The 16,868-nt window shown below is 40.3% G+C and overlaps 1 protein-coding gene across 1 annotated transcript in view; it reads right to left on the bottom strand.

The window, feature by feature from the left end:
- Window positions 1-16,868, bottom strand: part of HS6ST3 (heparan sulfate 6-O-sulfotransferase 3) — a 694,649-nt gene that overhangs the window by 288,660 nt on the left and 389,121 nt on the right. The window lies entirely within an intron of this gene.

The raw sequence follows: 16,868 nt of genomic DNA, 5'->3' as shown, positions 1-16,868 counted from the left end.
CTAAATTTCACACATGGTCTAATAATCATTGTAATTTCAACTTTGAAAGTTCTTCAGTTCTTCATTAACTCTTCTTCTTAACTTTGAATGCCTTCAGGTTCCAATGTTCCTTTCAAAGGATTTCCCTGAATTTCAATTCCCGTAGGTTAATTTAGCTTCTTTTGTTAACTTCACATAAAATTCAACTTCATAGTTAATATTAAACTTGTATACGTGGTATAATATATTCTAAAGTTATTTCAGTTTTATTCTTTTCAGTCTATCTGCTTAGAAGAGTATCTGGGATGATACTCACCCAATGTTAGTAATTACTAATTATATCTGAAGGCTTATGTTCATTTCCTTAACTTCATTTTTACAGGAATAATAGTTATTAATTAAATAGAGGAAAATAGTGAGCAAATGGTGATACTGACTAGAACCCTTCTTAAAGTGTTAGTTGCTCAGTCGTGTCTGACTCTTTGCAACCCCATGGATTGTAACCTGCCAGGCTCCTCTGTTCACAGACTTCTCCAGGCAAGAATACTGGAGTGGGTTGCCCTTCCCTTCTCCAGGGGATCTTCCCAACCCAGGGATCGAACCTGAGTCTCCTGCATTGAAGGCAGATTCTTTTACCATCTGAGCCACCAGGAAAGCCCTCTTATTAGCTGTTAGATTATAAAATTATTACATAGATGGAAAGAGAATCAAGCACTATGTGCCAAGATTTTCTCACCCCATATATTAATTTCAGAGAATTGAAAGCAAGAATGTTATTTTGAGTGAGATCTTAGTTGTTAAATTCTACTCCCCTTCCAGAGGTAAGATCCATCTTAGGATTTCAGAAAGGCATAGCCCAGACAGAGTCTGATCTTACTCTACTGTTCATGACTGAAAAGGCACAACCACAAAGGAGAGCGAACAGAAATGATGTCAAATTCGGCACTGACACCCAACCACCCTCTACTCTTCTCAGGATACACACCATCACATTTTACATTAGAAGGCTAACCAAAATAGCTCCCAGGACTGGTGCATCAAATTGCCACACAGAATTCTCCAACATAGGCTGCACTGTAGTCATCCTTAATATCCACGGTTATTTGAGCTAAATGAAGTCTGACATATTCCCACATGGAAATAGTAAGGAGAAACACTTTTTTTTTCAGTCTATTAAATTTAATTCATTGTATATGTTTTCCTTCCTTATCAGCAGTTCAAATTAATTTTTCTCATTGTCAACTGGCTGACAGTCTCCCACATCTTTAAATTCGAGCACACGATATTTGCTAAGACTATCTATACCCACGGGTGTGGAAAACAACATGTTCATTCCATTAGGTCTTCGCAAGGCTCTAACAATTACACAAAATAATTTATCCCTCTATGATCAGGTACAGCTGTATCTAACTCCTCCTGTCAATTTCCATTTCAGCAGCAGAAATGGTGATGTTCTCAGGAGAGAAGTGATTGGTTTTCGGTTACACACGGCTACAGGTGGAAACCATCTGAAAATCATAATGCCTGCATGTAGATAACTTATGTAGGAAGATAATGACATTTGTACATCCTTTACAAAGGCTTATCCAGGGCTATAACTATCTGATCAGTTGCACAGGCGGATTACTCTATTCACTGACTGCACTGAGCGCTGAAAAAATGAACACCATCTAAATGAAAGGGCAGAATTTAACAGGAAAATAAGTGATAAATGCAATGAAAGATACTTATCCTATTGAGATGAATTAATGACAGACACCACTTGTAGAGACAACCTTCATGGGAAGTTTCCAGACTCCTCTAGAGTTTGCGTTGGAAAAGGGTTGGCCATTGCAGTACACCCCCTACATAAGAACAAGTCCTGTTCCTAGAGCACATCTGTAAATCCAGTTTGTTCCTAAGTCCAACAGAGCTAGCCGAGGTGGGGCTTCTCTGATGGTTCAGTGGCAAAGAATCAGCTTGCGCTTCAGGAGCCACAGGAGACTTGGGTTCGATCCCTGGGTTGGGAAGATCCCTTAGAGGAGAGCATGGCAACCCACTCCAGTATTCTTGCCTGGAGAATCCCATGGACAAAGGAGGCTGGTGGGCTCGAACGGTCCACAGAGTCGCAAAGAGTTGGACACGACTGAAGCAACTTAGCATGCAGGTGTGCACGCAACGAACACAATTGGCTATATAGTACTGTATGGTAATAAGTTTATAATATTTTTCACACAAATACTACATAAAAAAACAAACAAAAAGATTAAAAAAACATTTTTAATCTTACAGTGCATGCGTGCTAAGTCGCTTCAGGCTTGGCTGACTCTTTGTAACCCTATGGACTGTAGCCATAGATACTGTATACAGTCTATACAGTACAGTGCAGTAAAGTACACAAAAACACAACCACTTGTAGAGGGTACATGACTGTGACATTGTATGCCAGACACAAGAACTAACTTATGATTGGATGTGAGAATGCATGTTCACATCTTTGAAAGTTCACGACTTGAGGGTTCATAGGTTGGGGACTTACTGTATACAATCAAGAAAAACTCTGGGAATCAGAAATACTGGTCTTAAAAATTAATACTCATTCCAACATGTCTCCGCTTCATTTTTTCACCTGCAAAGTAAAAAAGTCAGTACTCTTTCATTCTTACCTCTAACGGGTATTTTGAGGACAAATGGAAAAATAATATCAAAGTGGTTAGAACTTTTGGAAGAAAAGTTCTCTGTTAATCTAAGCTATTACTATTATTATCACCGCCAACTGCAGAGTGGTTTCAAATCCTAAATCTAAAAGCTTTTTCAGACATCTATTATTCAAATCTTACTTTAAAATCCTGCATTATTTATTAATAGCTCCTTATTAGAGGTGGGTAAACTGAGACCTAAAAAGAATAAGAAACATCCTCAAGGTCACATAGTGACAGAGCAGGTAAAGAAAGAAACATTGATTCTGTGAACAACATTCCAAACACAGTGACAAAGTGAAACAGAACCATTAATATCAGCAAGAGTCTGAACCAGCAGCTTTTAAATTAAAAAAAAAAAAAATCCAATTAAAAGCACTAGTCCAGCAAAAACCTTATACTTTTGCAAAAGGAATATGCAAAACCACTTTTTTCAGCCTTTCCCAGGTCATATTTCTTGAAGTGACAGATATTTTATTGAGAGTAAACAAACGAGGTGTACTTCTATGTATGCAGTTTTTCTGTGTCCTTAGGAAAGGATTTTTAAAAAGAGTTCCCAACATTTCTTCATTGAGTAACTGGAGGTCTGATCAGGCAAAGTTGTCTTGATTTGCAACGTATATTTAGAACAGATGAACCCAAGTAAATATTTTCCTGCAAATACAGTTCCTTCAATCCATTAAAACCCAGTAGTTTCCAGAGTAATCTACATATGCCAATATTCTCTGGGTGATGGAGGGGGTTGTTGGACAAAAGGCATGTTTAGGCTGGACAGCTCCATTTGTTGTTGTTGTTGTTCAGTCCCTAAGTCATGTCCAGCTCTTTACAACTCCATTGACTGCAGCACACCACGCTTCCCTGTCCTCCACTATCTCCTGGAGTTTGCTCAAAACTCATGTCCATTGAGTCACTGATATTATCCAACCATCTCACCCTCTGTTGCCCCCTTCTCCTCCTCACCTCCATCTTTCCAAGAATCAGGGATTTTTTCAGTGAGCAGACTCTTCACATCAGGTGGCCAAAGTATCAGAGCTTCAGCTTCAGCATCAGACCTTACAATGAATATTCAGGGTTGATTTCCTTTAGGACTGACTGGTTTGATTTCCTTGCAGTCCAAGGGCCTCTCAAGAGTCTTCTCCAACACCACAGTTCAAAAGCATCATATCTTCAGTGCTCAGCCTTCTTTATAGTCCAACTCTCATACCCGTACATAACTACTGGAAAAATCATAGCTTCGATTATATGAGCCTTTGTTGGCAAAGTGATGTCTCTGCTTTTTAATATGTTCTCTAGGTTTGTCATAGCTCTTCTTCCAAGGAGCAAGTGTCTTTTAATTTCAAGGCTGCAGTCAGCATCTGCAGCGATTTTGGAAGCCAAGAAAAGAAAATCTGTCACTGTTTCCACTTTTTCCCCTTTTACTTGCCATAAAGTGATGGTGTTGGATGCCATGATCTTCGTTTTTGAATGTTGAGCTTTTTCACTCTCCTCTTTCACCCTCATCTAGAGGCTCTTTAGTTCTGCTTCACTTTCTGCCATTAGAGTGGTATCACCAACATATCTGAGGTTGTTGATATTTCTCCTGTCAATCTTGATTCCTGGATGTGATTCATCCAGCCAGGCATTTTGCATGATATATTCTGCATATAAGTTAAATAAGCAGGGACAGCTCCATGGCACAAACCAAACAACACTCAGTCCTATGCCATGGAACGTTCTAACCAGCCTGAGCTATGCTGTGAAAACTCTTAGAAATGTCTTTCAAATACAAAGTTCCACCTGAAAAGGCTTTTTATTGGGAAGAGCAGTCCTACAAAGGGGCTCCCTTTCATGAGGCACTTGCTGTTCTGACTGTTTTTCATTCTAATGGAAGTCAGCCTGCTCATATTTTCTCACATTGTTTTGATAGTTCTAAACTGTAGGTTCCAATCTTTGGGGAATTCTCTCACATGGTTACATGGGATATAAAATAGCAATTACAAAGGAATAAACTTGTCCCATAGTAAAGATATTTTCAGCTGCTTGGAGAGATCATTTAGAAAGTTTTGGAAATGTTTCTACCGTGTTGGATAAGCATTATTTATACCCTTATAAGGAGGATGTCACCATAATTTAGTACTTGCGTATATATTATACACTTTGGGTCAGAACTTTCTCTTTTGGATATATTTCCCCAAAGCAGCAGGCAGAAAAGCTAGACTTGCAGTCATTTGTTATTTTGAATTTCATTTGTACATTTCACAGTTTCACCTTGAAGTTCTAGTATTATTTTATTGAATATTCTAGTACTATTTTTACCTTGATATTCTAGTATTACTGTTGCATAAGAGTTAGACAACAGAATTTACACATTCCATACATTTTTGTAAGCCATTCTACCATAACTGAACTTCTTTGAAGTTGTGGTCTGACATTACAACATTCTCATAAGAAACACATTGAAAGTAAAAACTAAAAATGAACCCATTTTCTTTTTTTCTCATTGAAGTATAATTGCTGTACAATATTGTATAAGTTACAGGTGTACAACAGAGTAATTCAAAGCCTTAAAAGTTATACTCCATTTATACCTGTGTGCATGCTCAGTATGTCCAACTCTTTGCAACCCCATGGACTATAGCCTGCCAGATCCTGTCCATGAAATTCTGTCCATGGAATTTTCCAGGCAAGACTACTAGAGTGGGTTGCCATTTCCTCCTCCAGGAGACTGTCCCAACCTAGGAATCGTGCCTAAGTCTCCTGCATTGGTAGGGGATTCTTTATAGTTATCATAAAATACTGGCTATATTCTCCATGTTGTACGACATAACCTTGTAGCTTATCTTATACCTAATAGTTTGTACCTCTTACTCTGCTACCCCTATAACTGTCCCTCCCGCTATCCCTCTCTTCGCTGATAACCACAAATTTGTTTTCTATATCTGTGAGTCTGTTTCCTTTTTGTTACACTCACTGGTTTGTTGTATTTTTTTTATATACCACCATAAGTGAAATCATGTAGCATTTGTCTTTCTCTGTCTGACTTATTTCACTTAATATCGTTCAAGTCCATCCATGTTGTTGAAAATTGAGCCAATTTTTTTAAGGGGGGAAGGTCATATTTAATTATGTTAGATACTTTTTGACGATGTCAGTGCAACAGAGAACAAGGATACCTCTGACTGACACTGAGGTGAAGGTTTGCTCCACCCTGTCACTCTGTAGCATAACCACCCTTTCCCCTCTTTCCCTCTCTGTTGCCTTATTTTCTTTGTGTGCCTCCTTATTTCTGCCTCCGTCTCCTGTCCCTGGGTGTCTCCTTTTCCTGTCTACCTCCTAAGACTTGCTGAACTCTGCTGGCAACATGCATTGCTAAGCAGCTGCTAATACGTGTTCAGAATCTACTTCAGATATCCGAGGTTTCCAAGACTCCCTACAAGAATACCAGTTGCCACAGCTGCTGGCCACCAGCAGGGCAAAATGGGGTGGCCGTCACAGGTATGTTCAGAGGCATGCTGCTTGGGTTCCAAACCCATCTCCATCACTTATCAGTGATGCGACCTTTGGGCAAGTTACTTAACTTTTCCAAGCCTTAGTCCATCTTCTGTTAAGTGGGAATAACGGTAGCAACTACTTCATAAAGTTTTGGAATCATTAAGTGTACTCAGAGATACAATAATCAGCATGTGGCAGGACACATAAGTGCTCAATAAATGTGAGTTATTATCATTAGTCCAAACCCCCCTACAACCCATTCCATTTACTTGCTATTGTATAACACTCCATGTTCACACACATGTTCACGTCTTCCCCAAGAGTGGACACTCATCGCACCAGGCTGGAATGCCTTCTCACATCCTTCTAGTTACAAATCCTGCTTTTCCTGATAGGCTCACCTCCACCATGAGCCGATCTTAGATATCTCAGCAATCTCCCCACGCACCTTCTGTATCATTTACACTCTCAGACCCTTTCATTGTGAATTAGAAACTTTCGTGAGTAGTTTTCTTAGTGTTTTCCATGTATTCTTATTATTGTCATAACTAAGTACCAACAAAGGCACTGCTGTGACCTGTGTGTGTGTGTGTGCGTGTGTGTGCACGCGCGCGCGCTTAGTCACTCAGTCATGTCCGACTCTTTGCAACCCCATGGATTGTAGCGCGCCAGGCTCCTCTGTCCATGGAATTCTGCAGGCAAGAACACTGGAGTGGGTAGCCATTCCCTTCTCCAGGGTTCTTCCTAACCCAGAGATTGAACCTGGGTCTCCTGCATTGCAGGCAGATTCTTTACTGTCTGAGCCACCAGGAAACCAACCCTGACCTAAGGGTAGCTCCAAACAGGTGTCGGTTTGCTCCTTTGTGAACATTCTAGAGGAGTTTGCTGTGCATTTGACCACAAAAAAGAAGCTTTCCAAATTTTCTCTTACATTTCATTCAGTCTTAGCATTTAGAAAACAAGCTGTCCATGCAGGAGGAGTTCTAATCATCACACAAAATGAAGCTCACTGAAAACCCATTTACTATGAAAAGCTCTTTTCTCACAGCATAAATAGTAGCTGGATAGAATGGATGCCATTTAGTTACGTTACACTCAGTTATAACCAACTGCCCTAATCAGGAATTCTCAGCCCGGGGATGATAGCTCACACACAAGTCTCACCACCCTATAGAGGAGATTCTGTTACCAGAGCCTGAGTCAATAGCAGAAACTTTGCTAGTTAGTATGATGAATGTCAGAAATGAGTTTTCGCTGGTGAAATTCATGACTTGGTCATCCACTTTAAGGATGTTAGAATTGTTCTCATTGGTGTTTAAGATATGGGTTTGTTTAAAATATTTTAGAAATACAGTTAACAGCTTGGGGGTTAATCCTCATATAATTTACAGTTAGATCTCCAGTTCCTCCACATCTACAGGTTCAATTAAATGTGGACTGTGTAGCATTGTAACATTTTACTATTGAAAAATATCCGTATATAATTGGACCCACCAGCTTCCCAGGTGGTACAGTGGTAAAGAATCCACATGCCAATGCAGAAGATGCCAGTTTGATCCTTGGGTTGGGAAGATCCCCCGGAGAAGGAAATGGCAACCCACTCCAGCATTCTTGCCTGAAGAAGCCCATGGACAGAGGAGGCTGATGGGCTACAGGCCATGGGGCGGCGAAGAGTTGAAAATGACTGAGCACACATGCCTATTATCTACTAGTAAGTGGACCCAGACAGTTCAAACCCATGTTGTTCAAGGGTGCTCCATGAATCAGAGTATGAACCAAGTTCATAGGAGCCTGGGTTCTTTCCACCCAGCTCACATGCTTCCTCTTCCCACACATCAAAGAACAACACATTATATATGATTTATTGCTTTCCTAATTCATCTATTACACTCCTGATATGTTAAGAAATCCTGATGAAGGCAGGAATATACAGTCTACAAAGCATCAAATAAGTCTCATTGGATTTGTCGCTTGATGAGCCAGTTTGTGAACCTGACCTTTGACATATACCACAAAAGTTTTGTTCTGAACAACATCCTTGACTGAATAAGATATAAAAAGTATGGAGGCTCATTATCTGCACTGTGAGGACTGGTGTCTCCTCCTGTTTCCAGACCTGGCATTAGAAGACATCCAGCTGCATAAAGCCACCTACAGAAATTTCCGTGGTATCCTGACTTCAGAATATTGTATATCTGACTCCAGCGACTATTTCTGGCAAGGTCAGAATGTGCATCTGCTTTGTCCCTGTTTGCTAATAAATAGGTTCTTTAATAATATTTAAAAGCTCATTTGCACTGGGATGACCCAGAGGGATGGGATGGGGAGGGAGGTGGGAGGGGGGTTCTGGAAGGGGAACACATGTACACCCATGGTGGATTCATGTCAATGTACAGCAAAACCAATACAATATTGTAAAGTTAAAAGATAGATAAACTAATTTTTTTAAAAAAGCTCATTTGTGAGAATATGTAAGGAAGAAATCAGTACTTTGAACTGCTTGCCAGTACATGTTGAAACTTATTCTGACCCATTCCCTCTGAGAGTGTCAAAAACTGTTAAATAAAATAGAAAGAATGTGATATAAATGTTGACCACCATGTACAATGTAAGATACGCTGGCACTTTCCTAGCCAGAAAGGTGTGGAAATCAAATCAATCAATCAATCAACCAATATTTACTGAATGTCTGCTAGGTGTCCAGAACTGTGAAACTTACAAGATATCAGAGACTGGCATTTTAGATCTCTCCTAAAATAAATCTCCAATCTGGTCAGGAATAGGAAGTGAACTGAAGATAGCAGTCTACACAGTGAGCTTAGGGTACCTGAGGGCTGCTAGAACATTGTTATTTATGAGTCCAGCTTTTCTTGAGGGGGAGAAGTTAGATGTCTGTCATGCAGAGCCTGAACTAACAGTCTTGATTTACTACCCATATATTTGGTTATAGGTCTAAAGAGAGAAGGGAAGGATTGGACAAATGTAAGCAAGAGGATAAAGAGCAGCAAGAATTAAGTCTCATTTTCCTTGAAATGTTGTTTCATTCACCATTACAATTTTACACTAGATTACAAAACTTTTGTGGTATATGTCAAAGGTCAAGTTCACAAACTGGCTCATCAAGCAACAAATCCAACAAAACTTATTTTGTTTTGTAGACTGTATATTCCTACCTTCATCAGGACTTCTTAGCATATCAGGAGTGTAATAGATGAATTAGGAAAGCAATAAATCATACATAATGTGTTGTTCTTCAATGTGTGGGAAGAGGAAGCATGAGAGCTGTGTGGGAAGAGGAAGCATGAGAGCTGGGTGGAAAGAACCTAGGCTCCTAGGAAGAACTTGGTTCATATTCTGGTTCATGGAGCACTCACTATAAGCCAGGTCCTGCTCTAAGTTTTTTGATCATATTAATCCTCAAAACTGCCCTATGTGGGAGGTTGTTAGTATTACCGAAAAAAGTAGTGGGGCTTCCCTGGTGGTTCAGAGAGTATAGAATCTGACTGCAACATGGGAGACTCAGGTTCGATCCCTGGGTCAGGTAGAGCCCCTGGAAAAGGAAATGGCTACCCACTCCAGTGTTCTCTCCTGGAGAATTTCATGGACAGAGGAGCCTGGCGGGCTACAGTCCATGGAGTTGCAAAGAGTCAGGCACAACTGAGCGACTGACACTTTCACTTTCAATAAAGTAGTAGATAAGGGAACAGAGGACAACACAGTTATATAATGTGCCCAAGGACGGCAGCTATTAAGTGGAATTTGAAGCTGGGGAGTTTGGCCCCAGAATCCTTTCTCTTAACCACAGCATCTGCTCAGAGGATGCAATGAAGGCTAGTGTGGGAGAAGTATATAAATTAGTAGGCACTCAATATATTTTACTCCACTTTTTCTTATGTAGAAGCCAACTGTATACACTGTGAATGCTCAAAGAATAGACACGGTTCTGCTAAGCAGATAATTAGGTTCTAAACAGCAGCATGTTCTTTGCTTCATCACTCAGTCGTGTCTGACTTTTTGCAACCCATGAACTGCAGCCCATCAGGCTTCTCTGTCCATGATGGCTCTCAAGGCAAGAATATTGGAGTGGGTTGCCACGCCCTCCTTCTGGGGATCTTCCCAACCCAGGAATAGAAACCAGATCTCCCACACTGCAGGATCTCCCACATTGTAGGCAGATTCTTTACCCATTGAGCCATGAGGGAGCCCAAGAAAACTGCAGTGGGTAGCCTAAATCTTCTCCAGGGATCTTCTTCACCCAGGAATCGAACTGGGGTCTGTTGCATTGCAGGCAGATTCTTTACCAGCTGAATACAGCAGTATAGCATACTAAAAACAGCAACATAGCATACTAAAGATCTACCAGGCTCAGGCATTGGAACTCAACAGATGTGGGTTGTGATCTCTCTCCCCCCTTCTCTCTCATCACCTTCAGAAGACATTTTATCATCAGAAGATGTGTCGGTTTTATTATTTTTCTATCTCTCTCCATCTCCTCTCATAATTCCTTCCACTCAAACTTTCACTTTACTAAAGAAAAATAGACATTGCCCAGATGTGTCATAAGCTGTAATGCATTTCAAAGCTGAAGAAGACTACAATTGGCAAAAGCATATAAAAATACCCAGAAATTTATTCTTTGCAAGCCAACTACAGTTACGTTTCATGGTTCTAGTCTTACTGCACAATTGTATTTTAATACATTTCATGTTGGTCCAGTACAATATCATTGAACAAAAAAAAAAATCTCTAGAAAGCTACAGAGTGTTAGTCCATTAACTACGGGCCTTTTCATGCCATTTTCAGGATGGCAGGCAGACTTGTTGATGTGTTGGGATGACATTCAGCCTGAGCAGTGACTGTCACTAGGTGTCCATGGATCAGCCTTATCCTAGGACTTCCGGTTTGTTAACAAGTTTATCCTGCAGTCACCATCCTCTTTCATCTGATTACTATGACAACCTCTATCTTTGAATCCCTTTAGTCTATTCTCAACAAAGTAGATAGAGTGATATTTTTAAAAGAGAAGTCATTAGGCTTACAGGTGTATATCTAAGAAAACAAAACATACTTTCATACAAAAACTTGTACATGGATGTTCACAGAATTATTCATAATAACCAAAAGGTGGAAACAACCCAAATGTTCATCAACTGATGAATGGTTAAACAAACTACAGTATACCCTTACAATGAAATTGCTGTTGCTGTTTAGTTGCAAAGTCTTGTCTTACTCTTTGCAACCCCATGGACTGTACCCACAAGGCTCCTCTGTCCATGGGTTTGACAATAAAAGAAATGAAGTACTGATATATGCTAAAACGTGGGTGGGCCCTGAAAATCTACAACACAGATGCTAAGTGAAAGAATCCAGACACACAGGACTATATGATGTATGATTCCATTTGTATGGAACATCCAGAATAGGCAAAGTCTATTGACACATTCAACACCAGAAGACACCACATGGAACAGGAAATGCACAACCCAGTTGAGTTCTTGCTGGCTTTTTATTCACGTGTCTGTTATCTCACCCAGGAAGGTTAGCAAAGTTGGAAAAGGCTGTGGGAGTAGGCAGATCTCTTCCCTCCATGGCTTTTCCATGAGACTCACTTGAGCATCATGGTCTCAAGTAATCAGATCTCTTACCTGACAGCTAGCTTTCAAGAAGAAAAAGACCCAGAATGTCACATCTGCTGTATTCTACTGGTCAAAGTCAGTCAGAAGGCTGGCCTTTTCAAGAAGAGGGAGTACAGACCTGCCCCCCACTTCCTGAGGGTAAAGCAGCATAAGTATTCAAAGGGGAAGGAGTTGATGGCAGCCTCTTTGGACAGAAGCTCCCAAAGCTTCAGGGTGATATCTAGGAATTTCAAAGGTTCTCTCCTCACAGTCTTCAACTCCATTCCCAGGAAGAATGAAATCTGCCTATAGTCAAGATGAAATGAATTATCCAGGGATAAAATGGGGCTGCTGGAATCTGGGGTATTACATCTAGGAATAGGATAAAATGGATTTTTGGTGAAATGAGGTTGGAGCCCAGTGCTGGCACCTGTCTTTGCAACTTTCTTGGGAACATCTCCTTGGAACTCATTGTCCTTTATTCTCACCCTCTTAACATGGGAGTTTAAGCCAACGATGTCTTGAACCGGACCAGCCAGCTCACATGGACGCTGTGTCCAGCCTCATGCTGAAGGGGTGAGACGAACCACTGATGGTTCATGAGAATAGCAGGTATATGAGAAGTCCAAACTTTAATGAGTTTTTTTTTTTTAAATAAAAGTATGCTTTGCTCTGCATGTATATTTTCTACTAATCTAGTATTAGAAATATATAAAGGGAGATATTCAAAATTACTAAAAATTCATATCTTTACCACAATGTACACAACTAACAATGTGTGACCCTATGAGTTCACATCAACAATGCCTCCCCTGCCCTTGGCTGGAATGATATTCGATATGGAATGATATTCACTTCGAATGATATTATATATATATATATATATATATATATATATATATATATAAAATTAAAAGAAGCTTGCTCCTTGGAAGAAAAGTTATGACAAACCTAGACAACATATTAAAAAGCAGAGACATTACTTCGCCAACAAAGGTCCATCTAAGCAAGGCTATGGTTTTTCCAGTAGTCATGTATGGATGTGAGAGTTGGACTATAAAGAAAGCTGAGCGCCAAAGAATTGATGCTTTTGAACTGTGGTGTTGGAGAAGACTCTTGAGAGTCCCTTGGACTGCAAGAAGATCCAACCAGTCCATCCTAAAGGAAATCAGTCCTGAATATTCATTGGAAGGACTGATGCTGAAGCTGAACCTCTAATACTTTGGCCACCTAATGCGAAGAACTGACTCATTTGAAAAGACTCTGATGCTGGTAAAGATTGAAGGCAGGAGGAGAAGGGGACAACAGGGGATGAGATGGTGGGATGGCATCACCGACTCAATGGACATGAGCTTATGTAAACTTCGGGAGTTGGTGATGGACTGGGAGGCCTGGTATGCTGTGGTTCATGGGGTTGCAAAGAGTTGGACATGACTGAACAGCTGAACTGAACTGAACTGAACTGAACTGAATCAGCTTTATCACTAATCCAACAGGACTGGTGCCATAAGAGGAAAATGCCACGTGGGCACAGAGACACAAGAAGGAAAGACAGCCATGAGACAATGAGGCAGAGAATGGAGTGATGCCTTTACAAGACAGGAGGCCTGGCGTGTTGCAGTCCATGGGGTTGCAAGGCGTCAGACATGACTGAGCAACTGAACTGAGTTGAGAGTAAAATAACTGGGCCCATCACTGTAAGCAGTCAAACTCTATTTGTTTTTACAGCAAAAATATTCCTAATTATTCTTCATATTGCTACATTCTTTAGCATGCATTGAAGAGAGGGCTCAAAGCAAGGTATCTGGACAATACTAGTCACAGGAAGCGTAGGTTACTCGCAGGACCAGTAACAATATAGAAATCAGTCATGTCATTACCCCTTTGTTAAAACCCCACACTAATGGGTTCCTCCAGTATTTGTGCTCAAAAGCACACTTTCTCTTCTTCCGTTCCCTTTCTTAGTGGGTGTGTATGTGTTTTGTTGATCTGAAATTTGATACTGCAAAAATTCCAACTGAGTTTGATAAAAGGACTAATTCCTAGACCCCACCTTCAGAGATAGTAATTTACTAAATATGTGGCAATTCCTGGCATCTCTTATCATAATAAGCTCCAGAGGTTGTTCTGACACATCACAGACTAAAACTTACCAGCATGGTAGAAAGACTTGAACAGAGATTAAGGATATTATACTTGAGTCCTGAGTTTGAACTAACAACTTTTAAGAAACTCCCTAAGACCATGAGTTCCTAAGTAATCAATTACTACGCAAAATTTATAATAATATTTAGTCCTTATGTTAAATATGTGAGATATTGACATTTCAACAAATCATGCTATTTATCTCATAATTTTGTATGAAAGTGAAAGTGAAAGTCACTCAGTCTCTTTGAGACCCCATGGACTATACAGTCCATGGAATTCTCCATGCTGGAATACTTGAGTGGGTAGCCTTTCCCTTCTCCCATGGATTTTCCCAACCCAGGAATCGAACAGGAGTCTCCTGCATTGTAGGTGGATTCTTAACCAACTGAGCTATCAGGGAAGCCCTAATTTTGAATACCTGTCTCTTTTTATCATTCTACTACTCTGTCATTTCTAGCACATGGCATTTGGAGTTTAAAAGACGTGACCATAAGAAAAAATAAGCAACAACAACCAAGAGAAAACTCAGCCTTTTGTCAGAGGTTTTGACAAAGCAAATCCAGGATGCATTTCATATTTTGCTACTGAGGAAACAATGTGGTTCAGTTCATATGCTGGCATGCTAACTTTTTCCCCATGATATATAAAAGTCAAGAGGGTGAGAATTTTACTTAAACTATAGGCCCAGAGAGAAAAATTACTCCATACTGTGCCACATAACATCACAAAGAAACACCATAACATTGATTTTGAGAATGGTTGTGAAGAATAAAATAATGAGTCATTAAATTAATAATGGAAAACCCTGTAAAACATTCTAAAACTTAAATGATGATCATTATTAGGTATGTATGTAGCAAAGTGCTCTACTGTGATTCTTATATATGTATTCTATCAAGAAAGGTATCAAAAAATAATTTTGAATTCCTTGAGGAAAACCTTGAGAAGAGTGAATAGAGGGACACACAGTCCTGTAGGTAACCTCCCTCAGAATAATGAACAGACTGGAAAATGGGTATAGACAGACCTTTTGTGTTTTAAGAACAAAAAGAGAAAAGCTGCCCAACTTCCAGGTACAGGTCTCCAGGGGCAGTAAGAAAATAACTGGTTCTAGTTCTGAAAAGGGATGAAAGTAACTGAATAGCAAGAACCATGACCTTGGGAAGCCAAGTAAAGGGCAACCTTGTTGAGCCTGGCTCTGAGAAATTAAAGTTGTCCTCGCTCAAAAGTCAACACTGGCAGAGTGCCCTTGGCCAGTGTAGAGATGTGAATTAGCAGCATCTGTCAGAGCAGGGAGCACAGTTTTGTCAACAGCCACCCAACTTGGCAGCAGAGAGCAATAGCATTAGCAAGCTGAAGAGGATTCAATCTCTCCACTCTTATAATGGAAATTGAGCTGAACTTTCAGTCCCTATTTGAATTGGAAAAGCCCTCAGGTTTCATGGAAATTTTAAGAGAGCCTCCTTCAAAGGGTAGCTACTGCACTTCTGATCAATATATAAGAAAACTCGGATTAATTTTAATTTGTGTTGAAAAGTCATGGAGGAGTACTCAATTATCTACTCATATATATATGTGTGTGTGTGTGTATACACACACACATACATACACACACACACACACACACACACACATATATATATATACATATATACACATTGGATCTCAGTAAAGGCCATTCTTCTTTTTTAAAAAAAGAAATGTTAGAAATGGTGCTGATTTCTTGGGATTGACCTGTAGATGCTAAGACTAAGACCCAACAAGGAAGAAGAGAGGTACAGAATGCTCAGAAAGGCAAAATACTCAAGTTACTAAGGAGGAGTTGAAGGATATTCCCCCCAGTGTCAGAGCAAGTCAGGACCAGGGAGGAGATGAACCTCAGACTGAGTAGTCTCATGCAAGAGCCCTATGCCCGGCCTCTGGACAGCTGGTGGAGGTTCCATGATAGAACAAGTTTTGAAATAAAATGAGAAGCTAGCCTCTCTAAAGTTGGCCAAGAGAACTGAGATTTTGCCCAGTTACTGCAGAAAGAGTGTCACCGCCTGGGAATGTGTCGATTTAGCAGCAAAGGCAGTGAAAATGAGCCAAGTCCCTGGAGAATGTGGACTAAACAACGAAATGGTAGCATCTGCGACACAGGAGTTGGGATGTCACGGTGGGAGTGGGCAGAACACCAAAAGCAACCTGACCCACGCACGATTCACAGGAGGAGAAAAAACAGGTGGTTTATCCTCTAGAATACAGACACACCCTTGAGGAGGATAAATGTACAGGATTGGCCAAAAACTGGGTTTATAACATCTTACAGCAAACCCAAATGAAATTTCTGGCCAACCCAAGTAGAAGCCCCAGAGTTATTAAGGAAAACTCTCTCATAAGGGGAGCCAGAACTGAAGTACTAGTAACAAAATATGGGTTGAGATTAGATCTTCCCACTCATTCTTCCACCAGCTTTTAATTTTTCTGTTTGATATTTGTTGTTGTTCAGTCACTAAGTCGTGTCCGACTCTTTCCGACCCCATGGACTGTATCACAGCATGCTTCCCTGTCCTTCACTATCTCCAGGAGTTTGCTCAAACTCATGTCCATTGAGTCAGTGATTCCATCCAACCATTTTATCCCTGTCACCCCCTTCTCCTTTTGCCTTCAATCTTTCCCAGCATCAGGGTCTTTTCCAAAGCCGTCCGTTTGGTATAGACTTAGGAAATCAGAGTTTCATAATTAAGCTGCTTTACCTGAGAGAGATAAATCACTGGTGATGATAACATCTACTGAGCTATTGTGAAGATTAACATAAATGTACCCGACAAGACAGTAGCCTTCATTTCCAAGGCCAGGCCTTCCCAGTATCAGGTAGTCAGGCTGATATAACGAGATACTTACTAAATATAGCAATGGACTATCAAGTCTCTATGGATTATACAGAAACTCACAAACTATCAAGAAAGCAGAAGAGTGGTACAAGAGTATCTCATTA

The sequence above is a fragment of the Giraffa tippelskirchi genome, chromosome 12 (assembly GCF_054371585.1).
Source record: "Giraffa tippelskirchi isolate mGirTip1 chromosome 12, T2T-mGirTip1v1.2.pri, whole genome shotgun sequence".
Classification (NCBI taxonomy): Eukaryota; Metazoa; Chordata; class Mammalia; order Artiodactyla; family Giraffidae; genus Giraffa; species Giraffa tippelskirchi.
The sequence above is the reverse complement of the archived record's forward strand: the minus strand, read 5'-3'. Positions and strand labels throughout refer to the sequence as shown.